Source organism: Neoarius graeffei, chromosome 8 (genome assembly GCF_027579695.1).
Source record: "Neoarius graeffei isolate fNeoGra1 chromosome 8, fNeoGra1.pri, whole genome shotgun sequence".
NCBI lineage: Eukaryota > Metazoa > Chordata > Actinopteri > Siluriformes > Ariidae > Neoarius > Neoarius graeffei.
The window spans coordinates 28,286,133-28,302,887 of record NC_083576.1 but is presented as its reverse complement, the minus strand read 5'-3'; positions in this window follow the sequence as shown (position 1 = coordinate 28,302,887).

Here is a 16,755-nt window from a genome sequence, read left to right as displayed (position 1 = left end):
AGGTATTCCTCCATAGCCTTGTGTTCTGGCTGAGAGAGGGAAAACAGTCTGCCACGAGGAGGGGTAGTCCCAGGGAGCAAGTCGATGGCACAGTCGTAGGCCCGGTGCGGAGGAAGAACGGCGGCCCTGCTCTTGCTGAATACCTCCTTGAGATCCCAGTACTCTGTGGGAACTTGAGATAACTCGGTGAGATCAGGGGGCTCGGCAGGAGACACAGGAGAGCTAGAGAGCAGACAAGAGGCATGGCATGCAGGGCCCCATTCCACAACCTGGCTTGTTACCCAGTCTATGCGAGGGTTGTGGCGAGTAAGCCAAGGAAGGCCTAGAATAACTGGGAACTCAGGTGAAGGAATCAGGTGCAGGGATATTTCTTCCTTGTGACCTTGAGACTGGAGGAAGACTGGAGAAGTAACTTGAGTGACTCTTCCATCACCTAACGCTTGGCCATCGAGGGCAGACACAGACAGAGGGACTTCAAGAGGTGCAGTAGGTATATTGATGCTTTGGGCGAAGTGAATATCCATAAAGTTCCCAGCCGCCCCTGAGTCTATCAAAGCTTGACAAGAGTGGACAGACTCACCCCAGGAGATGGAGACCGGGATGTAGATTCCTTGGCCAGGGAGTCCGGGAGAGAGGGTAGGCCCTGTCACAACCCTCCCTCGGCTGGACGGGGCGGTCCTTTTCCCAAGAGTTCGGGACATGATGCTCGGAAGTGACCAGGCTTGCCACAGTAGATGCAGCACTTGTCCCTCCTTCTGCGCTCCCTCTCAGATGCGGAGAGGCAAGTACGACCCACTTGCATGGGTTCTGGACAGTCACTGAAGGAGGTAGACGGTCTCCAGGTAGAGGTAGGGAGGCTGGGGGGGCTCAAGGCTTGGTGGCGTTCTCTCATCCTGTTGTCCAGACGAATAGCATGTGAGATGAGGGTTTCGAGGTCACTTGGGTATCCAATAGAGGCCAGACCGTCCTTGATGGGGTCAGACAGACCATGGTGGAAGGCTGACACCAGGGCAGTCTCGTTCCATCCACTTACTGCTGCGAGTGTTCGGAACGAGATGGCGTAATCTGCGACGCTTCCTCCTTGCCGGATGGACATGAGCTTTCGGGCTGCATCGGTACTGATGTCTGCCTGATCGAAGACCCGAAGCATCTCTTCAGAAAACAGCTGGAAATCAAAGCACTCAGGTCCCTGTCTTTGCCAGATAGCAGTAGCCCAGGCTCGCGCCTTACCAGCTAATAAGGTGATCACAAAGGCAATCTTGCGGCGATCCGTAGTGTAGGTGGTAGGCTGAAGCTCAAAGGTGAGTTGACACTGGGTAAGGAACTCTCGGCACTCACTGTGCTTGCCGTCATACCTCTGTGGTGCAGGAAGGCTGGGTTCGCGAGGTGAAGAAGGCAGCATGGCAGGAGGCACTGGAGCAGGAGTGGGAGCTGGATCAGGAGCGGGAACTGGATCAGGAGCAGGAGATGCAGGCAGAGATGTCAGCTGTGCCAGGGTTTTCCCAATTTGCTGAAGCAGTTCCTCGTGGCGAGCAAGGGCCTCACGTTGGCTGGTGAGCGTACATCCATGAGCGTCCATGGTCGCTCCGAAGCGTGTCAAAGCTGCCATAATTCCCTGAAGGTTGGCCGGGTAGACAGTTGAAGCAGCCTCTGCTGAGTCGGTCATGACGGAGTCTTTCTGTTAGGGTTTTGCTGGGATTCGAACCTGGTTCGTTGGTGTGATGATCCAGCAAACCCCCACTAGGCCACCAGGGGAATGACTCAAATGCAGAGGCGTGAGGCGGAAGTAGAAAAAGTAACAAAAGGTTTATTTATACTATGTACACTATATACAACCCAGGGCAAAACAAAAAAAAACAAAAACAAAGAGTATAATTCAAAAAGAAAAAGGCAAAAATGCAAAAGCTCAGAAGATCCACAAAACACAGTACAAAGGAAACTGGAGATAAACATAACAGCACAAAGACTCCGTGACAAGAGGACTGAACTCAGGGGTATAAATACACAAACTAATTAAGGACACAGGTGAAGATAATTAGGACTAACAGGCAATTAACAAAAAAAAAACACAAAACACAGGAACAGTGGCGGCCTCTAGAGGCCAAAATAAATATGACACGAAAAGGAAATAACAGCGGCCTCTAGAGGCCAAAACAGTCCAAGTCCTAACACATCATGGGTGCAACGGGCCCGCTGGGGAGGAGCCAGTTGCCACCTCTGTGGCAGGGGAATGGGGTGGAGAGGGGGACAAGAGATAGGAGAGAGAGAGAAGCGAGGGGAGACGCCTCATCTGCCTGCCATCGGAGCCGCTTCCAGATGGTCCTCCGCCAGCTCGATGGCTCATTCCAGTGATGCCAGGTGGTGACACTGGACCCATTCCGCCGTTCCTTCCGGAAGTCGAGAGATAAACTGTTCCAGTGCCACCAGATTGATGATCTCATCAGCATTGCGGTCTTCCGCCCTCAGCCACCGCGGCAGGCATTCCGGAGTTGCTGGCCGAATGCAAACAGCCGGCTGACCTCCTTCAGTGCCAGCCTCTGGAAGCGCTGGTGATGTTGCTCCGGGGAGCAGCCGAGCCGCTGCAGAACGGCTTTCCTTAGGTCAGCATAGACCAGTCGGCTGTCAGCAGGGAGCTGCTGCGCTGTGAGCTGTGCCTCACCAGTCAGGAGCGGAGGAGGTGCACTGCGCGCTGCTCCAGCGTCCACCCCCACGCCTCGGCTGCTTGCTCGAAGAGAGCGAGGAACGCTTCTGGATCGTCCTGCAGTCCCATCTGCATGAGGGTGGCGGCAGCGGTGGCCGACGGCCCTGCTGACATGAGCAGGTGCCGGAAAGCCTGGTGATCTTCCTGCTGGGTCAGCATCAAGTCTTCGAAGCATTGCTCCTGCTCCTTCTGGAGGGTGATCAGCGCTTGATGCCGGTTCTGCTGGGCGGTAGTGAGGGCAAGGATGAGCTCTTCGAATGGGGAGGAATCCATGGGGTGGTTCCCTTCTGTGCTCCCGGGTTTCAGCACCACTGTAACAATTCCTGATGTGGGTGGAGCACAGAAGCACGGGAGGCGAGAGTTGATGTTACACAAACCACTTTATTTAGCTTTTCAGCTTTCTTTTTTCTGTCTCACTCACTCACTCACTCACTCACTCACTCACTCACTCACTCACTCACGCGTTGTGGTCAGGGAGAGAGCTCCCTTTCAGCTCCCTCTCTCTCCTTTTATGCTCCATCTCTGTAACACACACACGCACACATATATATACAATTGACAGCAGGTGGAATGACTTAGCCACTTACCTTCCCCGACCCCGCCCTCCATTCACAGACTGCTGCTTGGCCACACCCCCACTGCCACAGTCTATGCCTGGGAAGTCTGTGCTTATTTCAGTAGGACAACGCCACGCCTCATTCTACATGGGCTACAACAGCATGGCTTCGTAGATACAGAGTGCGTGTGCTTGACTGGCCTGCTGCCAGTCCAGATCTGTCTCCTATTGAGAATGTATCATGAAGTGCATCACGAAGTGGAGAATCTGATAACGGTGACCATGGACTATTGAGCAGCTGAAGTTTTGTATCAAGCAAGAATGGACAAAAATTCCAGTTGCAAAACCACAACAATTAGTAGTGTATATATATATATATATATATTTTTTTTTTTTTTTCGTTTCCGTTTCCGGTTGAGAGTACATCATGCGCATTCTGGCTGCCGCTTCTCACCAGAGCTTTTTTTTTTAATTTTATTTTTATTTTCTTTCTTTCTTTTTCAATTTTCATTTTATTTATTTTTTTCTGTGTGTTTGTGTAGTTTGATGTTTGTTTGAGTGTTTTGTCCACCGGTTGTGGTGTAGCCCCTGACCCAGTTTTGGGTGTTGGTTCCCTCTAGGCCTTGGTTCGCCGTGGGCGATGCCTGCGCTCCCAGCAATGGACTGCAGTGAGCTCGCTGCTCATTTAACATTCGTGGTTGTCCAGCACTCTGCACTTTAGTGCTTGGCGTGATGTTCCGAGCGTTGTTGCTCAGTGGCGTCGCGGCGGCTGTGCAGGCGGTTTGGGACACACCAGTGCTCTGCGTGGCGGAGCTTCTGTGCTCGCTTTGTGGATCCATGGCGTGGTGTTTGAGCAATGTGGCTGACGGCATCACGGCGGCTGTGCTGGAGATGTGGGACTTGTTTTTATGCGCCTTTTGGTGGGACTGTGGCTGCTACACCACTGGAATTACATCCTGACCCCTACTTGGTGGACTTTTTACTTTTATTTATTTATTTATTTATTTATTTATTTATTATTTTTTTAATTGTTATTTTTTCTTTGTCTATAATTGTAAAGCGTCCTTGGGTTTCTTGAAAGGCGCTATATAAGTTGAACTTATTATTATTATTATTATTATTATTATTATTATTATTATCCTCAGATCCCATATGATTAAAAAGTGTTTTTAAAAGTAAAGGTGATAATATAATGGTAATAATGCATTTGTCCCAATTTTTTTGAGTGTGTTGCAAGCATCATATTCTAACTTCATTTATATTTACAAAATACAGTTAAGTTGGTCAGTTTTGAAAATATTTCCTTTGTACTTTTTCAGTTAAATAAAGTTTCACATGAATGAACAAATCACAGATTTTTGTTTCATTGCATTTTGGAAAATATCCCAACTTTTCTGGAAATTGACTTAGTAAATAAGTATTGAAAGCATTTATTCAGTACTTTGTAGAAGCATAGTTGTCAGCAATTGCTGTGCTGTAAGGTGCACCTGAGGTCGTGTTCACTCCGGAGCAGGTTTTCTTCAAGCATCTTTATGTATTTAGCAGCATTTATCCTTCCTTCAATTCTGATCAATCTCCCTATCTCTGATACTGAGAAACACCCCATAGCGTGATGCTGCCACCACTATGCTTCATCATGGGGTGGTATTATCCACCTGATGAGCAGTTCCTAGTTTTTGCCAGCTGTAGCACTAGTATTTCCATTCACAGTGTTCAATATTTGCCTCATCAGACCAGAGAATCTTTTTTTCTCAGTCTATTTGCTCTAAAAATACTTCAAGTGCCTGCCATCTAGGCAAAGGCCTGATTGATGGGATTTTTAGGTGGGTGTTATGCAGGTTTTCCCATTTCTGTAGAAGACTCTGAAGCTTTGTTAGAATGACCATTGAGTTCATGGTCACCTCTCTGACTATAGCCCTTCTACCCCAGTTACTGAGTTTGGCCAGACAGATAGCTCTAGGAAGAGTCCTAGCGGTTTGAAACCTTATGGCGGTGCCCGTGAATTTGATGTATTGCATTACACAATGTTAAAAAATGCTTAAAGTAAAAGCTCATCACAATGCCACACAAATTTAACAATATAGTCCGTAAATAGAGTGGCGGCTACAATTATCGACAGTCCATAATTATCAACACCTTTTCAGATTTACCAATAAAAAACAATTTTACAAAGGTGAGTTTCAGTTACAACAGTTATTATTGGTTAATTAATCAACCGGAAGACCCCCCCAATCTTGTCATCTGATGACACAGCTTGCTACCGGAGATGGAATTTTTTTTTTAAGCACGATCAGCAGTTTGAGGAAAACCCAGACGTTATCATCACAGGTAAGCATGGTGGAAAGATCATGGACATGTTTTTACTTATCACATTCACAGATATTTCATGATATCCTTGTTGAAACCTACTTTGTTTCTTACTCTTTCATTTGACAGTCACCATTTTGTAACTAAACGCACATTTGAGAAGTCACATGAGGTGTCAATAATAGTTATCACACCGCTGTCCACCATTATCGACATCCTGTGGAATTAAGTGATATTAACAGTTATGTATTTTTGTGTAACATTGTTGAAGTAGATAAAGTACTTTTTTAAAAAATAAAAGTGCTGTGATTAATAATAAAAAATGTTCTTGATTGGATGGAATAGAATGCTATTCCAATAAATATAATTAAACCAGAATTAAAAATTCCTGGCATGTAAAAAATTACATACTTGAAATATTCAGATTTTTCTATTCCATTCAGAATTTTTTTTTTTAGTTTGTTGTAAATATCTACCACATATTACAATATCAGTAGGCATTTTATATTTTGGTTTGAGGAATGATGTGTGATCTTTGACCTGGATTTTCATGTGGTTACAATGTCAATTGTCTGCTGACATTTATTGATACACTACAAAACTAGAAATTAATACAAAACAACAATGAATGATTAACAACATGTGATCTACGAGCATACTTAGAAAGTGGAACAAAAAGATTTTCTGACACAGGTTAAACATTATCAGTTCATTTGTTTCAAAACATTAGGATTACTTCCCCATTTATGTAAGCACCGACATCGATATATTTATATAAAAGATATTTTGTACTAAATTTAAGTCTATGTAAAACAAATTTTAAATAAAAACTATGTTTTGTTAACTTAATACCACATACTCATCTCATTATCTGTAGCCGCTTTATCCTGTTCTACAGGGTCGCAGGCAAGCTGGAGCCTATCCCAGCTGACTACGGGCGAAAGGCGGGGTACACCCTGGACAAGTTGCCAGGTCATCACAGAGCTGACACATAGACACAGACAACCATTCACACTCACATTCACACCTACGGTCAATTTAGAGTCACCAGTTAACCTAACCTGCATGTCTTTGGACTGTGGGGGAAACCGGAGCACCCGGAGGAAACCCACGCAGACACGGGGAGAACATGCAAACTCCGCACAGAAAGGCCCTCGCCGGCCACGGGGCTCGAACCCGGACCTTCTTGCTGTGAGGCGACAGCACTCACCACTCACCACTACACCACCGTGCCACCCTTACCACATACTCATCTCATCTCATCTCATTATCTCTAGCCGCTTTATCCTTCTACAGGGTAGCAGGCAAGCTGGAGCCTATCCCAGCTGACTACGGGCGAAAGGCGGGGTACACCCTGGACAAGTCGCCAGATCATCACAGGGCTGACACATAGACACAGACAACCATTCACACTCACATTCACACCTACGGTCAATTTAGAGTCACCAGTTAACCTAACCTGCATGTCTTTGGACTGTGGGGGAAACCGGAGTACCCGGAGGAAACCCACGCGGACACGGGGAGAACATGCAAACTCCACACAGAAAGGCCCTCGCCGGCCCCGGGGCTCGAACCCAGGACCTTCTTGCTGTGAGGCGACAGCGCTAACCACTACACCACCGTGCTGCCCCTTACCACATACTGATTTTTTAAAAAATAATTATCTGGATGTCGATAATTGTGGAATGGTGTCAATAACCGTGGACAAAGGTGTTGATAATTGTGGAATGGCATCACGTGATCTGAGTAAGTAATTGTGAATCAACTAATTTTTTTCAAGTGGAAGTTTGAGTAATAATTCATGGACAATTTATGTATTGAAAGTCTTTTCTACTTTTGCAATGGCCAAAAGATCATTAAGGTGTCGATAATTGTACACGCCGCTCTGTTATTTATTCTTGAATCAACACTAGTTTTATAATAATAATAAATTTTATTTGGAGCGGCTTTCAAGATACCCAAGGACACTTTACAAAGAGTGTAAAAATTGTAAATTAAAGTCAAAGTAGAACTAGTTAAAAGGCACAGAAGCATGACACAGAATCAACAACAAAGAAAAAAACACAGATAATGCAGCAATACAATTAAAATAATAATAATAAAATAAAAATTATTAATAAAAATAATAACCTCAATCATTCAGCATTATGATGAGAAAGCAAGGGAAAAAAGATAAGTTTTGAGCATGGTTTTAAAAGATGAAAGGGAGGTGCATTGACGCAATGAAAGTGGGAGACTGTTCCAGAGTTTGGGGCCAGCCAGACTAAAAGCCCTATCACCCATAGATCGGAGATTTGTGGAGGGGGTGGTGAGAAGGAGTGTATCAGAGGCGCGTAAATTTCAGGTGGGTAAGTATGGAGTGAGAAGACTAGAGAGGTAGGTGGGTGCCAGGTTGTGCTGGGCCTTGTAAACAAGGAGGAGAATTTTGAAATGAATGCAAAATTTAACAGGAAGCCAGTGTAGCTGATGGAGGATGGGTGTGATATGATGCCAAGGTCTAGTATGGGTGAGGAGTCTACCTGCAGAGTTTTGGATGTGTTGTAGTCTGTTTATTGATTTACTTGGAATCCCAATGAGCAGGGCATTGCAGTAATCAAGTCTGGAGGTAATGAAGGCATGAATTAGGGTCTCTGCAGTGGGGAAGCTAAGTGAGGGGCAGAGTTTGGAGATAGTTTTGAGATGAAAAAATGCTGTTTTAGTGATGTGTTTTATGTGTGAATCAAAAGAGAGAGCTGAGTCAATGATGACGCCCAGGTTTTTCACTTCAGAGGAGATGGTGGTGAAGTAACCTGGGATGTACCAAACTGTAGATTTTGCCACTCCTAATATTGTAGCAATTTCTCGGATGGGTTTTTTCTGTTTTCGCAGCTTAAGGATGGCTTGTTTCACCTGCATGGAGAGCTCCTTTGACCGCATGTTTTCTTCACAACAAAATCTTCCAAATGAAAGCACCACACCTCAGATCAACTCCAGGCCTTTTATCTGCTTAATTGAGAATGACATAATGAAGGAATTTCCCACACCTGCCCATGAAATAGCCTTTGAGTCAATTGTCCAATTACTTTTTGTCCCTTTAAAAACAGGGTGGCACATGTTAAGGAGCTGAAACTCCTAAACCCTTCATCCAATTTTAATGTGGATACCCTCAAATGAAAGCTGAAAGTCTGGACTTTATATCCATGTCCATTATACAGTGGTGCTTGAAAGTTTGTGAACCCTTTAGAATTTTCTATATTTCTGCATAAATATGACTGAAAACATCGTCAGTTTTTCACACAAGTCCTAAAAGTAGATAAAGAGAACCCAGTTAAACAAATGAGACAAAAATATTATACTTGGTCATTTATTTATTGAGGAAAATGATCCAATATTACATATCTGTGAGTGGCAAAAGTATGTGAACCTTTGCTTTCAGTATCTGGTGTGACCCCCTTGTGCAGCAATAACTGCAACTAAACATTTGCGGTAACTGTTGATCAGTCCTGCACACCGGCTTGGAGGAATTTTAGCCCATTCCTCTGTACAGAACAGCTTCAACTCCGAGATGTTGGTGGGTTTCCTCACATGAACTGCTCACTTCAGGTCCTTCCACAACATTTCCATTGGATTAAGGTCAGGACTTTGACTTGGCCATTCCAAAACATTAACTTTATTCTTCTTTAACCATTCTTTGGTAGAACGACTTGTGTGCTTTGGGTCATTGTCTTGCTGCATGACCCTCCTTCTCTTGAGATTCAGTTCATGGACAGATGTCCTGACATTTTCCTTTAGAATTCGCTGGTATAATTTAGAATTCATTGTTCCATTAATGATGGCAAGCCATCCTGGCCCAGATGTAGCAAAACAGGCCCAAACCATGATACTACCACCACCATGTTTCACAGATGGGATAAGGTTCTTATACTGGAATGCAGTGTTTTCCTTTCTCCAAACATAATGCTTCTCATTTAAACCAAAAAGTTCTATTTTGGTCTCATCCGTCCAAAACATTTTTCCAATAGCCTTCTGGCTTGTCCCCATGATCTTTAGCAAACTGCAGACAAGCAGCAATGTTCTTTTTGGAGAGCAGTGGCTTTCTCCTTGCAACCCTGCCATGCACACCATTGTTGTTCAGTGTTCTCCTGATGGTGGACTCATGAACATTAACATTAGCCAATGTGAGAGAGGCCTTCAGTTGCTTAGAAGTTACCCTGGGGTCCTTTGTGACCTCGCCAACTATTACACACCTTGTTCTTGGAGTGATCTTTGTTGGTTGACCACTCCTGGGGAGGGTAACAATGGCCTTGAATTTCCTCCATTTGTACACAATCTGTCTGACTGCGGATTGCTGGAGTCCAAATTCTTTAGAGATGGTTTGTAACCTTTTCTAGCCTGATGAGCATCAAAAATGCTTTTTTTTTTTTAGGTCCTTAGAAATCTCCTTTGTTCGTGCCATGATACACTTCCACAAACATGTGTTGTGAAGATCAGACTTTGATAGATCCCTGTTCTTTAAATAAAACAGGGTGCCCACTCACACCTGATTGTCATCCCACTGATTAAAAACACCTGACTCTAATTTCACCTTCAAATTAACTGCTAATCCTAGAGGTTCACATACTTTTGCCACTCACAGATATGTAATATCGGATCATTTTCCTCAATAAATAAATGACCAAGTATAATATTTTTGTCTCATTTGTTTAACTGGGTTCTCTCTATCTACTTTTAGGACTTGTGTGAAAATCTGATGATGTTTTAGGTCATATTTATGCAGAAATATAGAAAATTCTAAAGGGTTCACAAACTTTCAAGCACCACTGTATAACTATAACTTGAATATGTTTCAGTAAACAGGTTAAAAAACAAAATTTGTGTCAGTGTCCAAATATATATGGACCTAACTGTATATACGTCTGTAATACGTTGCCACCCCTCAAAAATTCCTGCCCCCCTCTTGCCACCCCATAAATATTTTTCTAGATCCGCCCCTGCCTGTCTGGAGAGATGTATTTATGATTTTGGCAAGAAGGGGACAGAGAGCTGGCAGGCAGGCTTTGACAAGAGGGGTGGGCATGGAGTCCAAGAGGCAGGTGGTAGGCCTTGCCTTGGTGACAAGATCATGGACGGTTTCCTCATCAACAGCAGAGAAACAGGAGAGTGATTGAGTAGGTGTTACAGGCAGAGATGGACCATCCCTCAGAGTGGGAGAAGAGAGCGACTGGAGCTGCCTGTAGATGGTGCTGATTTTATTTCCAAAATAATTTAGAAAATCAAAGCAGAGATCTGCTGAGGGAGTAAGTGGGAAGGATTTAGATAGTTGGAGGATTTTATGTACAGTGGAAAACAGGGCTCTGGGGTTGTTCTGACCTCTCGCAATGACAATGGAGTAATACAAGGACTTAGCCTTGTTTAGGGCCTCCTTGTAAGCCAGAACATGGTTTTTAAAAGCTTGTGCATGGATAGTGAGCCCAGTCTTTTTACTGAGCCTCAGCAGCCTTCATTGCCCTCAGCTCAGGTGTATACCAAGGAGCTGAGTGTGAAAAGGAGACAGTGCGGGTTTTCAGGGGAGCAAACTGATTCAATGTGCTGGTGAGGGTTGAGTTATAGGAAAACACTAGGTCATCAGAGCATGAACTGAGTGGTTGCACTGAAAGCTGTGAACGTAGTAAGCTAGCCAGCTCAGTCGTGTTGATATTCCTAGTGTTCCGGTATGTGATGGAGTGCAGGGGGCAGAGGCGGCGCTGAGGCTCAGGGATAGCCATACGGAAGAGAACAGCTATGTGATCTGAGATAGAGAGGTCTTTAGGTGAGATGTCAGAAGGCAATGTACCACTAGTGCAGACGAGATCCAGAGTGTGACCTTTTGAGTGTGTAGGAAAATTAACATGCTGGGTAAAATCAAAGCAGTTTAAAACATTTAGAAATTGGTTAGCAAAATTACAATGATTAGAATCAACATGTACATTAAAGGATATGGAACATGGATTTTTACCTGGGCATAATTATGTATAAAGGACATAAGAAATGCCATCTAAATCACTGCAGGGCGTCAAAAATGTGAAAATCATCACATTATTCAAGTTTTTTTATACATCAGCGTAAAACAAGGATTCGTTAATGAGCTAGGTGGTCACGTGACCCGTGACGCAACAAAAACTTTCCAAGGAGCCAGCGCTTGGGAATCTAATGTAAACAGGTTACCGAAATGGACACCATCGACAGTGATATTCCCGATGTTTCACAGAGATGTGAAGTTAGACCCTATCAATTCAAACCGATAGCTGGAATTTCACATGAACATAGATCTTGTCTTTACTCTTACGGGTCAGATGATTCTGAGAGTGAGAGTTCATTCAGCCCTCATGAAACTGAAAGTGGTCGGCTCGATAACACTTCCTGGTAAGTTAAAAACAATTCTGCTCAAAGGCTAATGATCTGTTGAAAGAAGTATTATTTTTGTATCATACATTGAATGTCCTGGCGACTTGTCCAGGGTGTACCCCACCTTTCGCCCGTAGTCAGCTGGGATAGGCTCCAGCTTGCCTGCGACCCTGTAGAACAGGATAAAGCGGCTAGAGATAATGAGATGAGATGAGATGAGATGAGACATTGAATGTTCATCATAGATCTAGCTAAAGTCCGTTGCAAGCTAGTTTTTTTTTACTGATATTTTTCGAGATTGATTGAGATACAATGCTTCCAGAGTCCGAGATGAAAACATTCAAAATGGCGAAACGAGTCAGAATTATGATAATCAATAATTGATACACCCAAAATTATAATACTAATCCTTACCTCGGCTTTCAGTCGCTTAGCGCAGAGGTCTTCAACAGGAGGGTCGCGAAATCGCACCAGATCACTCATATCAACAAAAATATTCCTGCCCTGTCCCCTGGCCTCCGTGCAGGGATGCAAACAGCGCGCCTTTCGGCGGATGCCACCTTTTTCACGGCTGAATCGCGCAGATCCGATAAAAAAAAAATAGCGATATTAATTCATGAAACATGAAGTATAAGGATGAGAAAAAAACAGTTTAAACCGGGAAGCTGCGCACATTTGTGCAGCCTGGCGCAAATGTGCGCAGCTTCCCAATTTAAACTGTTTTTTTTTCTCATCCTTATACTTCCTGTTTCATGTTTCATGAATTAATATCGCTCAGTACCTGAGTATTAATGTTGAAAGAATCCTCAGTGAAATGGTCCGAACACAGTTTGTGGGAAACAGTAGGTGCAAAGTTTTTTCAACAGGTGTTCTGTAAAGTTATCCTACCTCTTGGATTTGTCCTACCAAGCCTACTGCGCATGCGCGAAGCCTACTGTGCATGCGCAGGTGAGCCCACACTTTCCTCAGCTTCGGGTCCTTGAGGAATGCAAAAAAACTTACTCAAGGGCATTTCCCATTGGAATTATTGCAACCATAAGCAGCACAATACACCATGATGTCCAGTGTATGATGTCCAATGTACTTTAAAGACTATAAAAACAATTTTCTTGTCATCCACTTCTCCATTCATCTACCCGCTTGTGCTGTGCCCGAAAGTTTTTGTTATGTATGATCATGTGACAGCGGCTCTTCCGGTTGCAAAAAATGCATATCGGAAGTTGAGCAGAAATGGCATATAATCATCACAAATATAACGATTTTGCTGAATTTAATAGATGATTTTGTATTTGTTGATGCAATTAATTCATATTTTTAATGGAAAGAAACTGATATAGCATGCTTTTATGTTTCATGTCCCATATCCTTTAAAATCACCCAGAACCAGGATGGAGGAGTACTTGGGACATACAGAGGACAGCAGCTCAGTAAGCTCACTTATAAAGACAGAGGATGCCTTTGAAGGCCTATACACCAGTAGAATGAGTAGAGGTTGGCTGCCAGTAAAACTTAGGCCAAGACACTCAAAAGATGTAAAATCCTGCAGGGGCACAGCCACAACCTTAAAACCAGAGTGATGCATTACAGCCAAACCTCCCCCACGCCCTAACAGGCGGGGTTTATCAAGAAAAGTATAGCCTGGAGGTACAGCTTCATTTAGCGATATATGTTCGTTTGGAAGCTGCCACGTCTCTGTTAGGCACATACAGTCCAAGTCCAAGTCTGTAATTACATCATTAATGAACGGCCCTTTGTTATTGAGGGATCGCACATTAAAGAGAGCTAACGTCGCCAGTGCATTTGAGCCGCAAATTGGAGAGGGCTCGATAAACTTTACAGCGCATAGATTGTCCTGATTCGCATTACGCTTCACAGCATCAGGACCGGTGTGGTTTTGATACCGGCTCCAAACAGAGTCAATGTTGTTGGGGTGGGAAAAACAAGCAAACTTCCTGCGAGAGCCTCTGTGCATGTATTTAGGCAGACGACGCAAAATGCCAAGGTGTTGGTGCATTTTAAGGGCATCGGAGAGTTTATAAGAGTCTTTACGTAGGCTGTGCAAGAACGCAGCTGAGTAACAAGTCATGGTTGACGAGTGCAACAGTTTGTGCGGAATTTTACAGGGCTTTTGTGACAGCAGCCAAAGCTCAACCAGGAGCCAGAGCAACACCATTGAAGGTCGCATCGAAGGGGTGGGAATCAGTCACCGATTTATTCACAACAGGGACATTAATCTGTGGCGGTAGCCAGTAGGCAGAATCTATTACGTTAGCCAACACGAGTGACCACCGAGCCGCCTAAGTAAGAGACTCATCCACTAAAGTAGCAGGCAAGTCACCTACCAAGCAAACCCAGCAGAGAACCATGAGAGGGCTCACACAGATAAAACCTACATGCATATCTAGTACGTTAGCCAACACGAGTAACCACCGACACGCATAAGCAAGAGACTCACCCACTAAAATAGCAAGCAAGGCACTTACCAAGCAGACCCAGCAGAGTACTCACGAGAGGGCTCGCACAGAAAAGCACAAGCAGGCACACCGCCAGAGCATCCCACGGAGACAGACGGTCCAGGTATAACATAGCCCACAAGTAATCCACAGCAGCAACATAGTCTACTCATAATCCACAGGCAGAGTTGCACAGGTAGAACAGACCAGCAAAACTCATTAGAAAAGTAATCAGGAGCAAGTCTGACTCATGAGATGAGTGAAGTAGTTCATTATCTGCACCAACAGTGCAGAAAATAGCCAGAGTTAGCCCACAACAAAGTTTTAAAATGTAGCCGCAAACGAATTCTGAATGCCGGGGAGCAGCGGCAGCCAGACGCGCTCCAGTGTTCACTCACAACCGGAAGTTTTATGTAGATTAAACACTTTTTTAAATGTTTTTAAAGGCCTAACAAAAACATGCTGTTCTCCCACACAAACAGATAGGAGGTTCATCAGCACAGTGGCACGCTGTAACATTCGCTACGTGTGGGTGGAGCACAGAGGACGGCAGGACAGAGATCGGAGGGAAATAATGGCTTTATTGCCAAACTGTTCAGTCTAACAATCGGTATATTTAATACACACAGAGACACACACGCACTCGCGTCTCGTTCAGCGATCAGCTCTCCTCTGCTCTCAGCTCTCCCTCTTTAAATCGGGCGCGGTCACTGGGAAGACACACAAACACAGGTTAATTGCTCTCAGGTGTAGTGATTCTGCCACTCACCTTCCCTGACTCCACCCTCCTGTCACAGACCGGCGCTTGACCACGCCCCCACTGCCACATACCCCCACCGCCCGACTCAGGCCGGGCGGCCGTCCGGCCTGCAGCCGACTCCCCCCCCCCCCCCCCCCCGATGGGAGAGGAAGTCCGCCACGACCATCTGTGCCCCCGGCCTGTGGACCACCTTGAAATTAAAGGGTTGGAGCGCCAGATACCAAGGGGTGATCCGCGCGTTGGCATCCTTCATGTGGTGGAGCCACTGGAGGGGTGCGTGGTCCGAACAGAGGGTGAAAGGGCCACTCAGGTAATAACGGAGGGCGAGGACCGCCCACTTGACATTCTTTTTCAATTGTGCTGTAGCGCCCCTCACGCACTGACAGCTTCCTGCTAATGTACAGGACGGGGCGGTCCTCCCCCTCCCCCTCCTGGGACAAAACCGCCCCCAGCCCTCTGTCCGATGCGTCGGTCTGCAACACAAAAGGGAGAGAAAAGTCAGGGGAGTGTAATAGTGGCCCCCCACACAGTGCAGCCTTTACCTCAGAGAAAGCCCACTGGCATTGCTCCGTCCACTGGACCGGATCTGGTGCCCCCTTTTTAGTGAGATCAGTCAGCAGGCTGGTGACATCCGAATAATTAGGTATAAACCTACGATAATAGCCAGCCAGCCCTAGGAACTGTCTCACTCCCTTTTTGGTCTTGGGCCTCGGGCAGGCCGCAATTGCTGCAGTCTTGTTAATTTGGGGACGCACCTGCCCATTGCCCAAGTGGAAGCCCAGATACCGTACTTCCACCCGCCCAATCGCACACTTCTTTGGGTTGGCTGTGAGACCCGCTCGCCTCAGTGACCTAAGGACGGCCCTTAGGTGTTCCAGGTGCCTCAGCCAGTCATTACTATATCTGATGATGTCATCAAGATAGGCGGCCGCATAGGTGGCGTGGGGCTGGAGGACCCGGTCCATCAGCCGCTGAAACATAGCGGGCGCCCCAAACAGCCTAAACGGAAGGGTGACGAATTGGTGTAACCCAAACGGTGTGGAAAAGGCCGTTTTTTCTCGGGATAGTGAAGTCAAGGGGATCTGCCAATATCCCTTCATCAAATCCAGTGTCGAATAAAAGCGAGCCGTGCCTAGTCGATCGAGCAACTCATCAATACGAGGCATTGGGTATGCGTTGAATTTAGACACCGCGTTGACTTTTCTATAGTCCACACAGAACCGGACCGACCCGTCGGCCTTGGGTACCAAGACCACCGGGCTGCTCCAGTCACTGTGGGACTCCTCGACGATGCCCATTTCGAGCATGGTCTGAAGTTCTTCCCGAACCACCTTTTTTTTGTGTTCGGGTAGCCTGTAAGGGCGGCTACGCACTACCACCCCCGGGGGCGTCTCTATGTGGTGCTCTATGAGGTTAGTGCGACCGGGCAGGGGCGAGAACACATCCGAAAACTCGGTCTGCAACTGGGCGACCTCCGTGAGTTGGGTCGGGGAGAGGTGGTCTCCACAGGGGACCGGAGAGGTACGTGATGCCAATGTCCCTTTTTGAACCTCCGGCCCCAGCTCCGCCTTCTCCGGAACCACCGACACCAACGCCACGGGTACCTCCTCATTCC